Here is a 23,184-nt window from a genome sequence, read left to right as displayed (position 1 = left end):
TTACACTCAGAAGGTGATGCATGTATGGAATGAGCTGCCAGAAGAAGTGGTGGAGGCTGGGACAATTACAACATTTAAAAGGCATCTGGATGGTTACATGAATAGGAAGGGTTTAGAGGGATAACAGCCAAATGCTGACAAATGGGACGAGATTAATTTAGGATATCTGGTCAGCATGGATGAGTCAGACAGAAGGGTCTGTTTCCGTGCTGTACACCTGTATGACTTTAAGAGTCTATGTGTCAGCTTTGGTATGTAGCACAACCAAAAGAGATTCCACTCTCTCAATTTACAGCTGGTATATGACCATATGCAATACATCCTGCAGGTCAATCCTCAAGCAGCTCTGAGCCTAGAAGACGCAGGGCACTTGAGGCACTGTGATAGTGTCCCTATCACTGGGCCAGGGTTCAAGTTCCACCTGCTCCGAAAGTGTGCAATAGCATCCCTAAACAATTTGATTGTAAAATATCTACAAGCACAGGTGTTGCAACACCTCACATGGTTTCATTTCATTGCGAGTGGCAATTGTCGGAAAGGTGGGCAGACAGACAACACCTATAGTATGGGTAAAGTGGCAGTGATGGGCAGTTGATTACTGCTAAACCCAGGAAGGAAAGCAGGTTTGTACTTAATAGATGCCCGAGATGCTGTATCTATGCAATCCTAGAATCTAGTGGAGGAAATGTGTGGAGCTGATGTGATAGCCTTTGGACACTTGTAACACAGCTCACTGTGCATGGCAGCAGTTTGAACTTGTATTGCAGAGTTCTGAGTTTTCATTACAATTGCTGATGCTGGAATCCAAAGATATGCAGGCTAGATGGATTGGCTATGCTAAAAGTTGCCCCATAGTGTCCAGGGATGTGTGGGCTAAGTGGGTTAGCCATGGCAAAAACCCCCTGCAGCAATATAGGATGGGGTGGGGTGGGATACTCATTGGAGTGTCAGTGCAGACTCAGTGGGCTGAATGGCCTCTTTCTGCTTTGTAGGGATTCCATGACATTTGTTCTATGATCAATGGAAGTTGATTGTTGGACGACAGATGATGCACAAGCTAATGGATCTACAAAATAATGAAGTTGGTCACCGCTTCCACGCAGGAACATATTGGATCTATTGTGCGTACAAAGTAGAGCTATAAGACAGTGCATCCAATTTTGACACTGGCCCCCAGATGTCAATTGGGCTGAGTTTGCTATATTAATTTCTGGTGCCTAGGTGTATGACAGGTTCTCCATCTGGTTTCATTCTTTTGAGACTCTTTAAAGGTTTGATTCAATGTAGTGGCTTTTTAGGCCATTTCAGAGGTCCGTTAACAAGCAAGCACACTGCTTTGTGTCTGGAGATTCACAGGTACACCAGGCCAGATAAGGATGACAGATTTTCTTCCTTAAAGTGTATTTAAACATTATAGGGTGAGTTGGTGACAAAGAGTAATATCACTGAACTCCCAAGCCAAAGACCCAAGATAATGTTCTGTGGCCAAGTGTTCAAATCCTAACACTGTAGCTTGTGGAATCCAAATTCAATTAATAAATCTAGAATTGAAAGTTAATCTCAATGATGGTGACTGTAGATTGTTGGAATGGACCATCTGAAGCATTGATGCCGTTTCGGAAAAGAAAACTGCTTTTCTTTCCTGGTTGCCTTTTGGAAATGTTCTCAGACCCACTGCAATGTGGTTGACTCTTTAACTGCCATTGCAATCCACTCAGTTCATGGACAATTAGGAATGGGCAACAAATGCTGACCCTGACAGCAATGCACACATCGTACAAAAGAATTAAGAAGATAAACTTATAGAATTACATCAGCAAATTCATGGACATGGCTGTTTAATTTCATCCATGTGACTATTCAACAATTAAAAAAGAAGTGAGTGAAAATATGAGGGAAGAGAGGTCAACAGTTAACATCTTGACCTCAGTAATTCCCCAGATGGTCCTGATTAAATAATTCCTTCACTAAAATGCAATGCACTGAGCAATAAGTTAATAATCTCTGCTCCATCTTTTGCATTATATTTGCAGACTCATGGTCTATTTCAAATTTGCTATTGCTGCTCATTTAAAATGCATCATGTAAATGATAAGAACAGAGAGTAATCATAAGTGAGGAAAGTTGTAGCAAAAAATCTGCGACACATAATCTCTCAAGCCCAACTGGATATTAAAGAAACATTATGGGCAGGTTGTGTTTATTTTCAAATGTGGTAATTAGGATCAGGCCATTTTGCCCTTCAAGCTTGTTCAGCCATTTAGTTAGATCTTGGCTGATCTGTCTTTTTTGCGTTCTGAATTCCTCATTCCCATCTACCCACATTAATCTTTTTGATCCCCTTTTCTAAAAAGAATATATCTCCCTCTGCTTTACAAATATTGAACGATCCTGTCCATGACCTTCTAAGTTAAAGAGTTCTAAAGTCTCATGACACTTTGAAAAAGAACAAGTTCTCCTCATGGCCTGCATCACTAGATGTCCCAATAATGGCCAATGCTGTCTCCTCCATGGGAGCAAGGTGTGTAGGCATGTATACCCTCCTCTGATTAACTGTTGGTGCCTCCAGTTATGCACCATCCTGCCCTCAAAAGAAAGCAAGGTATATCAGACTGCAGCGTAATAGGTTTGAGTGATGTCATTGAAAAACTGACAATATGTGTAAACTGTGGGGTGTGAACATGAGACTTGAAGCAGTGAGGGTATGGTGTAATAACAATTGTCAGCTGAGACTCCCAAGTGATAGACATTTCCCAATCAACTTGTTCAGAGATATTATTACACATCTCTCAGACAGCTGGGACTTGAACCCAGGCCTCTTGGCCCAGGGTTAGGGGCACTACCCCAGCAACACAAGAACTCATCGCCCTGATTGATAGATATTTACTAATTAATCTATTCAGATGTATTATTGACACACCTCTGGAGTAGGTTGGATCTGAACCCAGGCCTCCTGGCTCAGGGTTAAGGACACTGTCCTCTCACCATGAGAGCCCTTTAGTCCTGATTGAGTATGTTTGCTGGTAGATAAGTGGCAGCTGTAGGAAATTAAACAATGTCTGATGTTAAAATAGCATTTGAAGATGCCATCATTAACTTTGACCATATGAGTTCTTTGAACTTCTTGCAGCACTGTAATTGTTTATGCGGCTTGTTTTTAAGATATTGGTCAGCTCATCACTAGCTGCTTTGGCCAAATATCCAAACCAAATTTCTGTTGTTGAATTTGGAAGTGAAACTATATGGATTTCCAATTTGCAGTCCAACCACAAAAGATTAAGTTGGACGACACAATTTCATTTGAAACATCTAATCAATTTGAACTTTAAATCTTTAAATCATAGTTTGCACAAATTAGATTGTGAATTGATGGGAGTGTAAATAATTTAGACTGTGTATCAGTTGGTAACAGTTTCAGCTCTAAGTCAGAGAAGTTCAGATAAGACATTAAAATGAATCCCTACCTGCCTCCCTTTCAGGGCAGTATTCTGCACAAGAATGGAAGAGTTGGATGACTGATTGTCTGGTCGTGATCAATTGAAATTTATGAGTGAGTCATGAGAAAATTAGCTGCTATATTGCAACAGTAACTACACTTCAAATATATTATTGGCTGAAAACTGAGTTGTACTTTGGAATATCCTGTGAATGTGAAAAGCATTATATACATGCAATTATTTCTGCAACAATACTTCTAAATTAAGTCAGGTCACAAGTATAATCAAAACACAGCAAATTTGGTATTCTTATATTTGCCAATAGTGCAACTTCAACACTATCTTGTTTTTTTAGCAAAACACAGAAAATGTTGGAGATAATCAGCAGATCCAGCAGTATCTGTGAAGACAGAAGCAGAGATAACATTTCAGATCAATGACCTTTCATCAGTAAAATAATCTTATTTTGTAATTTTATTTCAGATTTTTAACATCTGCTTTAAATATTCACAACCTGTTATGAAGAGCCACATTTATAATTGTGATAAGTGCTGTGTCCTTTAAGATAAATTATATTAGGGGAGGCAATGGTCTAGCAATATTATCAGTGGACTGTTAATCCTGAGCCCCAGATAATGTCCTGGGGATCCAGGTTCAAATCCTGCCACAGCAGATGGTGAAATTTGAATCTAATAAATATCTTTTTTAAAATTTATTAAAGGGATGAGGGTATCGCAGAGCAAGCAACATATATTGCCCATCCCTAATTGCCCAGAGGGCAGTTAAGAGTCAATCACATTGCTGTGGGTCTGGAGTCACATGTAGGCCAGACCAGGTAAGGATGGCACTTTCCTTCCCTAAAGGGCATTAGTGAACCAGATGGGTTTTTCCGACAATGGACAATGGATTCATGGTCACCATTAGATTCGTAATTCCATATATTTTATTGAATTCAAATTCCACCATCTGTTGTGGTGGGATTTGAACCCACGTCCCCAGAACATTATCTGGGTCTCTGGATTAACAGTCCAGCAATAATACCACGAGGCCATCACCTCCCCTGGAATTAAGAATCTAATGATGACTGTGAATTAATTGTTGGGGGTACCTAACTGGTTCACTAATGTCCTTTCGGGAAGGAAGCTGCCATCCTTATCTGGTCTGACTTACATGTGAATCCCGATTCACAGAAATGTGGTTGACTCTCAACTGCCCTCTGGGCAATTAAGGATGGGCAATAAATGCTGCCTAGCCAGCAACACCCTGATCCTGTGAATGAATAAATAAAAGTTGTACAAATATTCAAAAGGAGCGCAAGTAGGCTCCTTCAAGCCTGTTCTGTTATTTAATAACACGCTAGCTGATCTAATTTTAATCTCAAATTCACATTCGCACCTTCCTCCCCCAACACCCCGCCCCCGCACACCCCCTCCCCCACCCACCAGCCTGAGAAACTTTTGCCCAGTTGTTTAAGAAGAACTTATCCACTTCTGCATTAAAAATATTCAAAGATTCTGCTTCCTGTACCTTTCCAGGAAGAATTCCAAAAACACAATGTGCAGAGACAGAAAATAATTGCTTTATTTTTGCATTCGTTAAGTGACCACTAATTTTGCTTAGTGACCTCTGGTTCTAGATTCTCCCATAAAAGAAACATCCTCTCATATCTACTCTATCAAGACCCTAGTCAGGATCTAATATATTTCAATCAAGTTGTCTGTTACCCTTCTGAGCTTCAATGCATGTAAGCCTAGCCGATCGAAGCTTACCTTATAAGATCAGTTCTCAGAAAGGGTCACTGGACCCGAAACGTTAACTCTGTTTTCTCCCTCACAGTTGCTGCCAGACCTGCTGGGCTTTTCCAGCAACTTTGTTTCTGAACCTGATAAGATAACCTGTCAATTCCAGGTATTTGTCCGTTAAACCTTTTCTGAATTCTTCCAACATATTTACATCCTTCTTTAAATAAAGTGATCAATGCTGTCCATAGTACTCCAGACATGGTTTTACTATTGCCCCGTAAAATTAGAACATAATCTCTCTGTGTACATATTCAATTCTCCTTGCAATAAACATTTTATTAGCTTTCTGAATTACTTTCCAGTATCCTTCTCTGACCTTATTTAGTATGCCTTATTAGAGTTTCTCTTGATGTTTATTGAAGGTTGTGCAATAAGCATGCAAGGTTCACTGGACAGCTAGCTCTAAATGCATGAGACAGTAGCCAGCATGGTGGCTCAGTGGTTAGCATTGTTGCCTCACAGTGCCAGGGACCTGGGTTTGATTCCACCCTTGGGTGACTGTGTGGAGTTTGTCCATTCTCCCTGTGTCTGTGTCTAGGTTCTCCCACAGTTCAAAGACGTGCAGGTTAAAGAGATTGGCTAAAATATAGTGTCCAGAGATGTATAGGTTTGGTGGATTGGTGATGGGAAAGGTATAAGGTAGGGGTTGGGATGCTCTTCGGAGGGTTGGTGTGGACTCAATGAGCCAAATGGTTTACTTCTACACTGTAGTGAGTCTATGTGATATATCATTGTTAGAGGACTTACAACAACTGAAATAAAATCCTCAGATATTACTGACAGACGAAATATGATTCTCTAGTAATGTCAAATATTTCCTCAGCATCATAGACATTAACTGGAGATGTCTATCATAATTTGATTTCCCTCTATAATTTTTATATTCTTTTGTTTCAAATACTTATTCACTTGCCTCTTAAATAATAAAGTAATCATAGTCTCAAAAGTCACTTCTTACATTCTAATAATTTTGTCTGAATATTTTTCCCTCGAATTTCTCCTTTCTTAATCTTAAGTTTATGTATTTTTGCAACTAATTCACCAACCAGTGCCCACTATTATGCTCTCAAAATCTTTCAGAATTTGAAAATGTTGACCAGTTCATCATAATGTAACCAATGGTGAGCCATAAATATGTGAAATTACTCCATACCATGTTTCATGGAAACATCGGCAGGCAAAAGTCAAAGCTATGTCAAGTACATCAGCATCAAATTAATGTTAAGTTTTATCCATGCTCAAAGAGTATGCTTGCAGGGAAGGACAAGGGCTCACAGTCATAATTCACATTCCTTATCAGATCACAGCTGCTGGCTACACAAAGTGTTGTTTAGTCTCTGGTTATGTTCCTGTCCTGTTCTCTATGGTGCAATGTTGAGAAAAAAAGTTCTTATGAAATCTTATCTGTGCATCATATTATAAAACAGGAAATACATTTTTTGGGGAGGTAGTGGGGAGTTAGGAAGCTAAGCACAGCTCTCAGCGACATTACCAATGTGTACTTAACCAGTCTCTACTACTGCAGAACAAGGATGTTTCTGTGGTGTATGAAGTTCCCCCTCCTCCACTCCCCCCCCATCCTTCCCGTTCTGTTGCTTTGACTAACGTGCTAGCTAGACAGTTGGCTCAGCCTCAAAGGAGAATGGGGTAAGCATTATATAAATCACTGAGGCATTTCACAGCCAAGATAAACTCGAGCTACAGATATAGGCTCAGTTAGTGCAACGAGCACATTGGCTTCTCTGGAAGAGAAACAAACATTCTTGAGAAAATACACAAAGAAGAAACAAATTACTGACAAACATTTATTCTTAGCTTTACAACAGTTTCATTTTCCTCTACTAACAACCCAATGAGTTCTAAATTTATCTGACTCAGAAAAGAGAAAGAGTGAGTTTATGTGGAGCTGTTAAAAGAGCCTTTGAAGATGATGCATTCCAGCTGAGCGTATCATAGTTCACCGCAACAAACATTGGCAACTTCACTCAAACACTAAACAGTCAGCCTCTACCATAGCGTATTACCTAAGGATCAGTTGAGTTCCTGACTAAAGATATAACTTTTCTTAATATCTTTCCCAAAGGCATAACTGCAATATTTTTAACAAATCACCAGATCACGAGGAACAAAAAGAAAGGCATTTTCCCCTCCCCCAGGCATCCCGAGGGAAAATCTGCTTTAAATGTAGGCTGTCACATGCCATTAAGAGCTACCCTCCCACTTCCCCATCCTGCTTAGCACAAGGTGACAATAATAGACTATGGTTTCCTAGATCAGGAGCCTGTTTCATCTGCTCATATCCGATGCATGGTGTTCATTGCTGCTTGAATTTGGCTTGAATTCATATTTGAATCAGAGTCTATAAATACATGAAGTGTTGCCAGTTTGACAAGCAGCAAGGAATTTACGAAGCATTCAATCTAGAGTGTTTTCAGGCCTTGGATGCTGGCTAATGAAATGTGGCTTGGGATGCAGTAAGATACCCGGCTAAGGGGAAATCTACAATTTCAACTATCTGTGGTGGGTACAAAATCAAATAAGAGACTATTGGGAGAGGAGAGCTTTCCAGTATTTCATACTGTGTAATTAATTTGTGACCGAATGCTGTATCTGTTTGTTTTACAAATCAATCAAGGTGCTTGGATCTTTACTGATGCAGAGGTCATAGGCAGAGGTGATATGACTCGGCTTGCAATTGGGATCGTTTGAGATGTCAAACAGCCTCTCTATGATGCAGATTAACACCCACATGCTCCTCTATGTCACTTTCAATTTATTTTATCTTACTGTGTCAGCCAGTGCAGCTTACTCCCAAATTAATAACTGAACTTTTTATTGAAGCCAGGAAAAATAAACACTGCTGGTTGCACTGCGTGACTGTTGGCTCTTTTTCCTTAAAGCTGAGAGCTGACCCCTGTCTGGAGGCGACTTTTTTCTCTTGCATTCCAATAAGGATACTGGTAATAAAAGGTAGATGTGGTCTGGAAGACACAGCCTAATATCCTGTTCATGTTAGTTTGACAGAATAGCTACCCCATCAATAGAGAGAGGGACAGAATGCCAACAGCAGTCTGTGATGTTCCACCAGAATACTCATTTCCATTTTAAAGCATGCTGCTAGCCTGCTCTGAAATCCTTTGTGGCTGTTCTCAGAACCTTCAAAGCGATCTTCCTCTTCCCCTGAGGGTCATCACCCTTCCCACAGTCTGAATTGTCTGTGAAGAAAAACAGAAATGTTTGATTGATCATAACTAACAGTGTCGTTTCCAGTGGTTAATTAAAGTTTATCTAATTGCCCCATTTTTGGTAACCGTTCTCTCTGTCTTCAGCTATCTTTGTATCTGTCATGATTTTTTAAATCCAGATGAAAAATCAGACCTCCTGAACATCTGTATTTTATTAAATTACTCACTGAAGATCTATGTACCACATCATCACATACTCATGGTGACGGATGAGTGGTCAAATCAGTGAAAGTGTGTCTGGAAGAGGATGGGCTGCAATTTTTCACTATCTGCAAGCATGTTAGTTTTCCAACATGTTTAGGGATAGGTTGCTGAGGAGTGAGGAGAGAAGGGCAACCTACAGCAGCAATTGGCAAGTAGCTAATAAAGCATACCTACCGGCCAGTTGATGCTTTTTTTAGATTTCACTTATGGGATAAGGGCATCTCTGGCTAGGCTAGCATTTCTTGACCATTCCTAATTGCCCAGAAAGCAGTTTAGAGTCGACCACATTGCTGTGGGCCTGGGATCACATGTAGGCCTGACCAAGTGAGTATGGCAGATTTCCTTCCCTGAAGGACATTAATGAACAAAACGGGCTTTTCTGACAATCAATAATGGTATCAATGTCATCATTAGATGTTTATTTCCAGATTCTTTATTGAACTCAAATTCCACCATCTGTCTTGGCAGGATTTGAAACCAGGTCCCAGGACATTATCTGAGTTGCTGGTTTAGTAGTCCAGCGATAATACCACTAGGCCATGCCTGTCCGATTATATGATTCTACAATTGACATGCAATCCCTCTATTCAAGTTGAAATGTAGTCCAGCAATAAAGGTGGGCACCTGCTGGCAGACCTTGGCATTAATAGGGAGCTGGTTACAACTGTGGAAGGTGGTCTTCCATAGTGATGGTCTGATAGTTGTAACCTGTTTAATTATCCCTTCTCAAACCATTTCTAGATAAAATCCTTCTTCTACCTTCTCTCAAAAGAGTCGGATGGACTATTCCACTCTAACTTTTTACCCTCCAATGCCTCAGGGAACTCTGGCATATGGCAGGGAAGTTATGATAGAGCTGTATAAGATGTTACGCCATAGCTGGAGTCCTGTGTGTAGTTCTGGTCACCTACAGAAAGGATGTGATTGAATGAGAGAGGATGTAGAATAGGTTCACCAGGATGTTACCTGGGCTGGAGTGATACACATAGGAAAATAAACTAAATTTAAAACCCGAGATAACAAGGTGTAGAGCTGGATGAACACGGCAGGCCAAGCAGCATCATAGGAGCAGGAAGGCTGATGTTTCGGGCCTAGCCTTCCTGTTCCTATGATGCTGCTTGGCCTGCTGTATTCATCCAGCTCTGCACCTTATTATCTCAGATTTTCCAGCATCTGCAGTTCCTACTATCTCTAGATTTAAAACCCATCTAGTTCACTCACGTCCTTTAAGGAAGAAAACTGCCATCCTTACCTGATCTGGCCTACTTGTGACTCCACACCAACAGCAATGTGGTTGATTATTAACTGCCCTCTGAGCAGTTAAGGATGGACAATAAATGCTGGCCTGACCAGTGACACCTACATCCTGTGAATGACTTTTTAAAAAATCTAAGCTAGGGTTGTTTTTCTTATAGCGGAGCAGGCGGATGAGGGAGTGGAGTGGAGATCTGATCGATGTGTACAAAGTTCTGAGGGTCGTGGATAACATAGATAGGGAGAAACTTTTCTTCTTTATTGAGGCGTCAAGACACAGGGCATGGTTTTAAGGTAAGGATCAGTAGGTTTAGAAGAAATTTGAATATTTTGCACCTAGAGTATGGTGGAAATGTGGAACTCACTGTCTAAAAGAATGGAAGAGGCAGGAACCCTCGAGTTATTTCAGAACTATGTCGATGAGCACTTGAAATGCCATAGCATTGAAGGCTACAGGCAAAGTGCTGGAAAATGGGATTAGAATAGATAGATATATGATGACGAGTGTGGGCATGATGGGCCGAAGGATCTCTTTTCGTGCAGTAAAAACTCTATGACTCTAACAAATCCATTGCTGTGGTCTATGTACAGCCTTGTTCCCAGTGCCTCCTGAATGCCCGCATCTGCACCCAGCTGAGCATTGCTGTATCTGTCATCCATCCTCTAAGCAGGGCTATCCATTTTTGCCTCTACATTTGTTATTTTCACTTGCAAACTTGTGCCACACTTATTAACCAGTAGGCATGAGGACCCACTGATGTTTCTTCATTCATTCATGGGCTGTGGGTATCGCTGCCTTTATTGTCCATCCCTAGTTGCCCTTGAGAAGGTGGTGAGCTGCCTTCTTGAACCACTGCAGTCCAGTAGGTGTAGGTACACCCAGTATACCACTGGGGAAGGAGTTCCAGGAATTTGTCCCAACAATACTGAAGAAATGGCAATATATTTCCAGGATAGTAAGCACTTTGGAAGGGAATTTTTAAGAGTTAGTATTCCTCAGTATCTGCTGCCCTTGTCCTTTCAGATGGAAGTGGTCATGTGTTTGTAAGGTGCTGTCTAGTCTGGGTGAGTTGCTACAGTCATCATATAGATAGTACATGCTGCTGCTACTGAGCGTCGGTGTTGGAAAGTGTGGACATTTGTGGATGTGGTGCTAATCAAGTGGGCTGCTTTTTGAATGATGTTGGAGCTGCATTCATGCAGGCAAGTGGGGAGTATTCCATAACTGATTTCAGCCTTGTAGATGATGGACAGGTTTTGGGGAGTCAGGAGATGAGTTCCTAGCTGCAGTATTTCCAGCTCTTGAAGCCACAGTATTTAAATGGTTACTTTAGTTCAGTTTTTTGTTGATGATAACTCTGAAAATGTTGATAGCGGGGGATTCAGCGAGGTTAATGCCATTGAATATAAGGGGTGAGGGAAATGATGGTTGGATTCTATCTTGTTGGAGATGATGTTCACCTGGCATTTGTGATGCACAAATGTTACTTGCCGTTTTTCAGCCCAAACCTGGATATTGTCCAGGTCTCACTGCACTTGGACATGGACTGCTTCAGAATCTGAAGTGTCCTGAATGGTAAATAAAAACTGAAAGAACTGCGGATGCTGTAAATCAGGAACAAAAACAGAAGTTGCTGGAAAAGCTCAGCAGGTCTGGCAGCACCTGTGAAGAAAAAAATCAGAGTTAACATTTCAGGTCCATTAACCTTTCGACAGAACCAGTTCTGAGGAAGGGTCACCGGATCCGAAATGTTAAGTCTGAATTTTTTCTTCACAGATGCTGCCAGCCGTGCTGAGCTTTTCCAGCAACTTCTGCTTTTATGGCCTGAATGATGCTGAGTGCGTGTCTCTGTGCTGGTGGAGAGTGAGTGTGTAAGGTGCATTTGACCGTAACCCAAGCAAGTTTCTGCAATGTGTTCCATTTCCAGACAGTATACCCCAAACTGTTAAGCTGGGTGAGGGGCTGGGGCTGAATTGGTTTCCATTCTTTGTTAACCTATTCCCTTAATTGGTGGCAACAGGGTTAATTTTATTGGGATCCCCTTTCCTTATGGATGCCTGTTTCCCAAGGAACTTACATTTTAAAAAGGAGCCAATTTTAACCAGCTTTTCTTAAATTAACAACAAATGAGTAAGTTTATTAAATACTACTCACAAGAAGAAATGTTTAACACACAGTGGTTGGCTAATACAAATTCTGTGTGGGTTTAATGGAATGTAACACCTAAAGGTGTCAAAGAAACTTAAGCAGAGAGTAGAATGCCTACCCCAATCCTAGAGGAAATGACAAGATATTAATGATGAGAAATAAGAGGCAAGTTCAAAAAAAATCTTCAAAAATTGTTGTTTCTGAACAGCACATAAAATGACATTTCTGTCTTTGCAGGGTTTCACCAGTAGCACTGAATTTGTCAGTTCAACATTTAATTTTCGAGATTCTTGGTTGTGTTCACTGATAAAACTTCTTGCGTATTGATTTTTTAAAAACTGGTTAGCAGCACTTGGAGTAATGAAGAATCTTTCTTTGCCTGCTTTTGATGCTTACTCACTGTTCTCAACTAGTGACTTTCACAGTAGATTCCACAGCAGCCTAATAAATAACACACGTACACATTAGTGTTGAAGCTATCTACTAGTTCCCTTTCCGTATATTCCTCGAAGGGGAAACCAGAAAAAAGTGTCTACAGGAGGTGGCTCCATGCCAAAAGAATGATGGAGAGTTGAGAGTGAGGGATAGTCAACTCCATTAATATCTTACCATTTCCTCTATGATCCAGGGTGGGCCATTCAAATCTCTATATGATGTTTGATTGACATCTTTAGGTGTTACATTCCATTAAATTGACAGAGAATTTGCATCAGCCCTCCACTGAATTTACACCTGCAGTTATTTTGTCTCTGTAGCAGTCCTCTTTTGAAAACACATTTCAGAATTAAGAGCAACAAAAACCCATAGAAATTGTGAGGTGTGTATTCTGAGCCCTATCCACTCTGAGCTAGGCCTATAGAAGGTGTTGGAGATGATCTTATTGTCTCCATGTCTGGCTCCTGTAGGGCACAGAAGAAGAGGTCTTCAGAACTAACCTTAGAGATCAGAAACCTCTGCAGTGCTGAGATTTCCAATGCAACTCAGTCCACAGTATCCTATTAGATGAGTGGAACGTTCCCCTTAACAATCATATTGCACTTTCTATAGATCATATCTGCCTGTCTCATTTACCTCACCTCCTCATGTTTAAGGAAATGTTCCTTGCTCTCTTTTCCACTATGGGCCCATTTCTCAGTAACACAAATTTGTTAATCTCCATCCAGCCTTGCGTACTTTGGATGCATTTCGGATGCTCCTTCTGGGATGAGGACCTCCCACATAGCCTTGTGGGTAGGGAGTTTCCACTATTCTGTGGGTCAAGATGATTATAATCTTTCTCAGAGCCAGCAACACAGCAGTAATACTTGGAAATGAACATTCTGGTTGAACTCAACCTCCATTTTGAGGTATACAAGATACATTAAAGGCACTGCCAAAGGTTTCAGAGCTATCAGCCCTCTGATTGGGTTAGTATCACTGAGAGACTGCCCTTCATCCCCCATTGGACTGCAAACCTAGAGGCAGATAACTAGATGGCTGTTACCAGAAGATGTTACTTTATTAATGATTTTATCAGGACTCAGCTCAGGACTCCCACTTTGTCCCACCAAAGTCAACTTTCCAAAGCCTTTAGGAAAAACCCACCCCTAGAAATCGATTAGCAATGACCTTCAAAGTATTTAATGCTCATCTAAATATTACTCATGGAAGGCTCTTTTTGCTGCTGAATGCATGATGAGCAGTGAAAAGTTAAGATCATAGAATCCCTACAGTGTGGAAACAGGCCCTACGACGCAACAAGTCCACACCAACCCTGGAGCATCCCACCCAGACGCATACTCCTATAACCCACCTAATCTACACATCCCTGAACACTATGGGCAATTTAGCATGGTCAGTCCACCTCGCCTGTACATCTTTGGGCTCTGGGAGGAACCTGGAAGAAGCAAGTTAATGTTTCAAGCCTTGACAACTCTTCATCAGAGCCGATGTGAAGTATGGAAGGGGCAGCATTTATGCAATGGTTGGGGAGTGGAGTGCTATGGGAGAGATGCTGCTGATAATGCAGATTGAGTGATCAGAATGTGAGAATGGCAGAATAATGGTGAGTCTAACTGCCAGACGGGAAAGAACAGACGGTCCCACTGGGGTGGGGTGCGGGGAGAGAGGACATGGTGACAGAGAATGTAACAAGTAAAGCTAAAAGAAAAGGAAGGAATGGGAGTGAGTTCACAATCTGAAAGTCTTGAACTCAATATTAAGTCCAGAAATTTGTAACGTGCCAAGTCTGAAGATGAGATGTTATTCCTCCAGTTTGCGCTGTGATTTGCTGGAGCATTGCAGCATGCTGAGGGCAGACAAGTGGGCATGCGAGCAGGACGCTGCATTAAAATGACCGGCTACAGAAAGGTCGGGGTCATGCTTGCGCATGTTCTGCAAAACAATCACCCGAAATGGAGACGGAGAGGTTAAACCTCTTTGTCTCCATTTCGGGGAATAAACTGTCTATTGCCATCCACTACAAATCCACTGACTCTCACAGCTACCTTCACTACAGCTCTTCACCACCCCATGTCTTGCAAGAATTCCATCCATTCTCTCAGTTCCTTTGCCTACTTCATATCTGTTCAGACAATACTATCTTCCAAAACAGCGCTGCTCACATGGCTTCCTTCTTCCATAACCATGGTTTCCCACGTGGATCCCTCAACTACATCCGACCTACCACCCGTGCTTCCACCCTAGCCCCTTCCCATCATTCTCAACAGTGATTGGGCCCCCCGTGTCCTCACTTTTCATCCCACCAGTCTCTACATTCAAAGGATCATTCTCTGCCATTTCAGACAACTCCAGCAGAATGCCACCAATAAACAAATCTTCCTTTCAATCCCCTGTCTGCATTTCGCAGGGACCATTCCCTCCAGGTCACCCTCGTCCATTCCTCAACTACCAACACCAACGGCCCCTTCCCACAGCACCTTCCCAGGTAACCACAGAAGATACAAACCTGCCCCTTCACCTCCTCACTGCTCACCATCCAAGGGTCTGAACAGCCTTTCTAGATGAAGCAGCATTTCACCTGTACCTCCTCCAATCTTATGTATTGTATTTGCTGCACCCAATGTGGCCTATGCTAATTGTCTCTGATGCAGGCTGGGTGACCATTTTGTAGAACACCTCCAATCTATGTGCAAGCATGATCCCAACCTTCCTGTAGCTGGTCATTTTAACACAGCGGCCTTCCCGTATGCCCACTTGTCTGTCCTCAGCATGCTGCAATGTTCCAGCGAATCACAGCGCAAACTGCAGGAACAACATTTCATCTTCAGCCTTGGCACTTCAACACCTTCTGGACTTAACATAGAGTTCAACGCATTCAGATTGTGAACGCACTCCATTCCTTCCCTTTCTTTTAGCTTTACTTGTTACATTCTCTGTCACCGTGTCCTCTCTCCCCTCCCCCAACCTCAGTGGGACTGACCGATCGTTCCTCTCTGGCTGTTAGACACACTATTATTCTGCCATTCTCACATTCCGATCACTTTATCTGAACTCTCAACAGTCTTTCTCTCCCAGCACTCCACCCCGCAATCCCTGTGTCTCACTATTGCATAAATGCTGTCCCCTCTACACTTCACGTCAGCTCTGACGAAGAGTCATCTAGGTTCGAAATGTTAGCTTGCTCTCTGTCCATGGATGCTGCCTGATCCGCTGTGATCTCCAGCATTTTTTGTCTACAGTACAGATTCCAGCACCTGCAGTAATTTGTTCCTAATAAATCTCACCCTCCTGGCCAACCAGCGTTGAGTGAATTAAAAAAACAGAGGGAATTCGCTGGCATACTCAGAGGGGAACCGAAGCAGCAGGCAGGTATGTCGGATGCAGTGGCACTCATTGCCCCAAAGCTGCAGCAGTGCAGTGCATCATGTGGCCATCTGGCTGCCTCATGGGCAGGTTGGCGGTTGCCATGAGACCAAAGTCCAACAAACGGAGGGATCACACGCTGGAGATGCATACAAACTTGCATCCCTGCATCCCAGTCACTGGTCGTCAAGATGGAAGGCATGGTTCCATGGGGATGGCGAACCTGGCATGGACCCCAGGCGCCCCCCCCCTCTTCACAAGGAGACAGGGTGGTGCCAAGAGGCATCCAGCTGGGGGAGGGACCACACGCAGCCTGCTCAGACGGCTCCACTCAGGACACTCCAGACGTGGTCACCTTCATTTCCACCCTCAGAAGATGAGGCTGAGGAGGATCGGCTTACTTCTAACAAGCATGCTCCACTGCCAAGCAAACTCCTGGCAGAATGAAGGAGTACACAAAGATGTAGTGGGAGGGAGAATTAAAGGAAACAGATTCTTTGATGCCATTTTGGTGGCACAGATGACAGTGCACTATCCCTGATCTTGCATTTTTTATAAACTTCACTGATTTGTCTTTACCTCTGATTGTTTGTCTCTATATAGCTCCAAATGCCTTTGTTACAGAGTGAGGCATCACTTCATGTCCACGGACAATGTTTTACAGATGGTGATCTGTGGTGAGAGCCTGCTGCATCATCTCCGAGGCGTATAACAGGGTGCCGCTGAAACTGCCCTGAATAACATCCCGATTCATTTACAGCCAATGTGTCCGACAGTGTAAGTGTGAATGAATTGTTCAGTGATGTCTGTGGCAGGGATCTGCAACATAAAAAGGGGAACAAGGCATTTGGATGGCTCGAGTTTTAATTAGTAGAGTTAACATGCCTGTGGTTCATAATTATTTACCCGGAGTGCAAGGCCATTTGCTTCCAATAAATGGTCTGAGCTTTCTATCATCCTGGGTCTGAAAGTGAGGTAAAATGGAGAATTTTTGAATACTTCTATCATTCATTTAAGTTTTGTGATGACTGCAGGAGTGGGGCTTGCTAACTCAGCGATACATTACAATGGTCACTCTGCAGGTCCATATCTTGTACAACACATGGGTCTATGTGCAATATTCTTCCCCTTTAAAAGTCCTAACATTAGTGGGTGCTGCAGTTCTAACAAGCCAAGTCATTTACTCTCGCAAACAAGCAGCCCGGAGAGGCAGACTAGTCCAGTCATTCAGCTAGATGTCTGTCCCTGTGTGCAAAGTGTTTCTGAGGCAGCCTTTCAACTCTTACAATGTAAATGTGTGCTTCCAGAGCCAGTCTGCCAGTGAATCAAAGAGGTTCCCCATAATGGTCACAAGAGGCTGCTAAGTGCTGGGTGCCAACAGCCATGGAAAGGAGTGTATGTGCAGCTGGTGCCCATGGATCATACCCTGACATGCACTTTGCTTGTACATGACTTGGGGATCATTTGGAGCAACTGGTGAGCTGAATCCACCATGTACCTGGTTTCCATGCTTAGATTTCTCAATGTCTAACTTGGCCCAGAGATTTCAAAAAGATAGAATGACGAAAAACAATGAGGTGAGTTGGGTTGTTAACAAGATGTGTAATGAACAAGAATCCCTTTTAATTGGCAATACAAGGAACCCACATCAAAGCTTTGCTAAAATAGAGATGCTCCCAATATCATGATGAGCCTGGTTAGGCTTCTTGTCTCATTCTGCCACAAATCCCACCATCTCCATATTGCTCTGACCCTATCAGATTCCAACTTCTGCCTCTCATTGTAGTTGACTTATTGTAAATGTGTCTCACAATTTCAGTGTCTCATGTTTTATTATGCTTTGCTGAATTTGTTGTAAACCAAAACAAGAGAATAACTGGTGTGCATCGATTTCTCCTTTTTACATGTAGAGTGTAGTGCAGCTGGGCATTGCTGTTACTGGCGGAACTGAGGGCATATAAATCCTTAGCTCACTCAGCACACCCCAACTGTAAAACTGCTGATATTGCACCAGGAAGACCAGGTACTATATACATACTGCCTATTGTAGGAGCTTTTGTCAGGCTTTTACAAGACGAGTACCATCAGTAGAGACAAGACTTGGCGTGAGGATTCCCAGTACAAGAATATCCTGTATCTCTGGCCCCCACAACAACTTATTGAGAATCAGTGATCATCAGATAGGGTGAATAGTCAAGGTCTTTTCCCCAGGGCAGGGGAATCCAAAACTAGAAGGCATAGATTTAAGGTGAGAAGGGAATGATTTAAAAGGGGCCTAAGGGGCAACTTTTTCACACAGAGGGTGGTGCGCATATGGAATGAACTGCCAGAGGAAGTATTGGAGGCTGGTACAATTACAACATCTAAAAGGCATCTGGATGGGTGTATGAATGGGAAAGGTTTGGAGGGATATGGACCAAATGCTGGCAAATGGGACTAGATTAATTCAGGATAGCTGGTTGGCATGGACAAGTTGCACCGAAGGGTATGTTTCCATGCTGTACATTTGTATGACTTTATGATTCTATGATGTTAGTTAAAGATAGAAATGGATCACACCTCAGGTTTATGTTGGGATTACGGATTGGGGCAGTAAGAAAATACTGACAATTAAAAAAATAACATTTACTCTCCATCCCTCTGCAACAGAGTATGCTGTACCTTTTACATTCTGGGCAACACTATACTGAAAACATTGGAGGCACAGTGAAGCTCAATCTTTGGGAGAACAGTATACTGTAAACTCCAAGATATAGCGCATTCCAAACAGTCGGGGCACAGTGTGTTCTGCAAGAATTGGAGATACCCTATTTGGCAGCTTGTGAAAGTACAATATTATGTGAACTCTGGGAGTGCACTACTCTTTAAACTTCGGAAGTTCAGTATATTTATAGGCTCTGAGTGTGCAGTACACTTCAAACTCTGGGGATATTGTATAACATAGACTCTGAAGGTACAACATATTGCATTCTCTGAGGGTGCAGTATACTAGACACTGGGTAGAAGATATCACAGAATCTGGGATGTAGTTGTTACATTTGTCACAGAGATCAACAACCTTTAGAAAAGATTTGAATTTCCCGGTGACCAATAAATTAGAGGACAATGTGAATAAACCACAGGACAATATTTCATGCTTTAGGATTTTCACTGTAGCAAATAAACTAAAATCAATGCAGATCAAACATTATTTAACAGATAACTAATACATCAAATTACTGAAAAGCTACTTTGCATTAACTAATTAGCTCAACAAACTGTGCTATATGAAATGTTCTTACTTTAGACTGGAACAGTGGTTAGCACTGCTGCATTATAGTATTAGGGACTTGGGTTCAATTCCAGCCTTGAGTACTGTCTGTGTGATGTTTGCATGTTCTCCCTGTTTCTTCTGGGTAATCAGGTTTCCACCCACAGTCCAAAGATGAGAAGGTTAAATGGATTGGCCATGATGAATGGATATTATAGGAATAGAGTGGGGGGCTGAGTCTGGGTGGGAGTTTTTTGGGCTGGCAGAGCCTCAATGGGCTGAGTGGTCTCTTTTTTCACTGTGGAGAATCTATGATTTTCTCCACATTTCTAGCAGATATATACCAATGCACATTTAGTCCCCAGTCACTGTTGGCCTTCCTACATACTCACTTCTTGCTGCCATACCAGGTCACGTCTTCTGGTGTCCTTCAAAAATCATTTAATTAATTCTAAATGTTCCATAACATACTTGCTCACATCAACAATGCTCACCTTGATGATTCCTTGATCTTTAAGTCTTCAAATACATTTCATTTGCTTTGTTCCCTTCCTTTCAAATAGAAAATCCACAAACACAAGAATTCAGCTTAGATGTTGACAGATAAGCAGTTCACTCTACTCTTCACATCAGTAGTTGTTGCTTCGCTACACGTAGTAATTGGTTTGTGTTTCTTGCTCTGTTGCTCTGTGTCTTTCTAAAGGGCAGTTGTCCTTTCCCTTTGCCATCATGTGGAAAATGTCACCTGCATTTCAATAGATTTTGATTTATGTTTCTTTCCCCATGACCACTAGGTCACAACTACCTGGATTCATGTAGAGATTTAGAATGACAACCAACTACCCTATTCAGAAAATTCTGTTACGCCTTCAGTTAAAGGGGATATTTCAAAACATAAATAAATATTGCTGTGAAAAGATTTTAACGAAGATTTTTCTATTGCACTCATCAGATCAATTCCTAAGAGTACTAATTCAAGAGGAAAACGACATTTATACTGCATGAGAAGAGAATGGTAATTGCTTGGCAACTGAATTCTGATTGGTGGAGGTGTTGCCATGGAAGATGCACCAATTAGAGATGATTGACAGTTAACTGCCATACAGATCGACTCTGATCAGACTGAGAAAATATGAATGCCTAAGACCCATTCAGTTTGTATGATATAAAGCAAGAGTGATCTGATCTGGGTAGCCATTCCTGCAGGATGGCGGGTGTATTATTTGAGCAACAAATTTGCAAGGTAAACATGTGGTTGGGGCTATATTACAAGGTTGCAATTAAGGCCAATTTTCAGTGTGTGGACCATAAGAATCTCAATGAGTATACTGAAAAGTGACTGGGCATTAGACTATCACTTCTGGTCCCGAAATTATGCCTCGTCAGACAAATATTATCCTGAAAGGGGAAATGCTTCTCAAATGTTGAAGCAACAGGTGAGGTTAGCTGTATCACATTGCTGCAATGCAGTGGCAACATGAGTGGTGTTGGCCACCAACAGGATGATGCTGTCAAGCCAAAAGGATGTTCTACCTATCATGCAACTGTGTAATCTGGTATATGAATTTCAATGCTGGTGTGATGCCGGATATGGAGCCTATACATACCAAAGACTGGCAGTTTGCATTAAACAACATATCCATTTGGCTGTTTGCAACAAGCAATTACTGATCATGCCCACTTTACAAAACTTGTAACATAATGTCCAATATTAGAAGTGACTCTGCAGCATTTGCTGGCCAATGCTGAGTGTACAAAGAATTAGATTGACTACCAATTTAAGATTATCAGTTAGTCTCACAGTTGGCCACACTGTGTGTACTGGAAACTACATACATGAATATGTTGTGGTTAATATTCTGCACAGACCATAGAGGATTCAGGTATACAGGTTATCCTCACATTTATTCAAACAAATTCAGAGACATTCTGTCATGGGCTGGCTAAACACAAAAACCTGTTGATACTCTGTCAATGCCTGCCTGGCTCTGTCTCACCTCTGTCCAACACATGCAGAAAACCACCAAGCCTTATCCCCCAAAAATCACACATGCACACGTTGTCTACATTTCATTCTTTTACGAGAAGCAGGAATTTTCTAACCTGGGGTTTTATCTTATCCTATCTGCAGGAATCTTGTCAATTCAACAAAATGTGTGACGGCTATTCTGAATCACATAACGTTTATGGTGCAGAGTGTAGTGATTGTAACCAGGTCAGGCAGGTGGACCTCATAGAATGATTGGGGCTGTTAACCTGGTCCAATCAGGGAGACTTGGCTGAAAGATATAAACAGGAGTGTCACGTGTTCTGTTCACTTTGACAGCTGGCCCTCAGTTAGCTGGATCAGTGTCAAGGACTTTCTACGTGTAAATAAAGGGTGACTTAGTGATGGGACACCAGCCTCTGTGGAGTTATTTCACAGAGGAGGCCATTCAACCCATCTTCAATTCATTTCTTAGGGTAATGCCCTCTAGAATTAGAGCCAACCTGCCTCGTTTATATTTTAAACAAAGCCTGGTGATTAACTGCCAATCATCAATAATCGGTCCATTCACCATGGCATTACTAATCACAGCGCACTTGCCAGCCAATCAATACTCTTTTCTCATGAAGTTTCGGTGTTAATTTTCCTCTTAAATCAATAATTTGTCCCAATGAGTGCAAGACAAAAAACTTCAACAAAACGTGTCTATTTTTGGCAATACTCAAGTTCCGTACAACCAAATGACTATTCATAACTAAGTATAATCAGAGTTTGTGCACTGTAGACTTTGGGAAGAAGACCTGAAAGCACTGCTATCAATTCACGCCTGAGGGATCATTTTACAGAGTTTTGCCTGTTCTCAGTATTCCAGTAACTTATGACCTCTGAAATAGTGTTCATCCTGATCGACCTTTGATACTAACAAACTTAGCAGTGTGTTCCAAATTAATGATGTAATCTGAAATATAGGGAAGTTCTCTCACAACAGAAGGAAGATCATTGGTTGGGGCAGATCCTTTATTGCTGTGTCAAAGGCCCGGAAGCTAACGGTGTTGTGGCAGTTCTGTCTCCACATGTATTGCAACACCTTATGAGGAAGGTGTATCACCATTCTCTTCGAAAGGGCAATCAATAACTGTTGGTCTTGCAAGTAAAGCCCAAATTGTGATTTTTTGGAAAAAAATCATAATTCTTGATATGTACACCCAAATAAGTGCTCTCACGCCAAGAACACAAACTGACAGTTAATAATTAGTAACTGTATGACTGACACAACCAAGCGAAGGATAAGTGAACTTACTGATCATTTTAGAGAATAAAGAAACTCTCAGCTTTCTTTTTTATTATCAACATTTCTTTACTTGTTTAAAGCACTATGTGAATGCCTTTGTGGTTGATTTCCTGTACAGAATGCAGTCAGCAGTGGACTAACCAGGCATACAAGTGTACTTTGGTACAGTCTAGTAGTTTATAAGAACCTGCTGTCATAAACTCAATATTACTGAGCCTACAGTATGGCAATGTTCATGGCCTTTCCTTATCTCACACTCACGTTTTGTCTCAAATGTTACATACTCAGCAGCTGATATTCTGTAACTGAATAATATTAATTGGTCCTCTCCACCAGAATGCAAAATGTTACGAGCAGTACTTGAAGGATTAAATATACCAAAGAAATTGAAAACAGCTTGTTCTTCATTGTGGGTCATTCAGCCAATATACCCAGCAAATACCACTTTCACTGGTAAAGAGCTTGTGGACTACAGGTCAAACAGTACAGCTGAATTCTAGAAATTTATGGTTCTGAAGATAACACTGAAGAAAATTAAGACATAAACTGGTCGAGATGAAAAATCAACTAAGGTGAGATACTTTGCTGGAATAATATTTAAATATTCAAATAATTTATCAAATAAACATTTGTGACAAACATGCCAGTCTCACAAAATAAAAGCTGATAACTTGTTAACAGCACTGAATCTAGATCTATATGAGTGGCACATCTTGGCTTTTTTTTCTCTCTGTTTTCTTTCACAGGATGTGAGTGCTGCG

The 23,184-nt window shown here is 41.6% G+C and overlaps 1 long non-coding RNA gene across 1 annotated transcript; it reads left to right on the top strand.

Moving 5' to 3' along the window:
- Positions 1-7,651: 7,651 nt before the first annotated feature.
- On the top strand, positions 7,652-22,984 carry LOC125482849. The gene is made up of 3 exons (XR_007261825.1): positions 7,652-7,759; positions 16,560-16,672; positions 22,760-22,984. It is a non-coding gene; the product is annotated as an uncharacterized LOC125482849 (long non-coding RNA).
- The last annotated feature ends 200 nt before the right edge of the window (positions 22,985-23,184 follow it).

This window comes from Rhincodon typus, chromosome 3 (assembly GCF_021869965.1).
Source record: "Rhincodon typus isolate 14 chromosome 3, sRhiTyp1.1, whole genome shotgun sequence".
Classification (NCBI taxonomy): Eukaryota; Metazoa; Chordata; class Chondrichthyes; order Orectolobiformes; family Rhincodontidae; genus Rhincodon; species Rhincodon typus.
The sequence above is the reverse complement of the archived record's forward strand: the minus strand, read 5'-3'. Positions and strand labels throughout refer to the sequence as shown.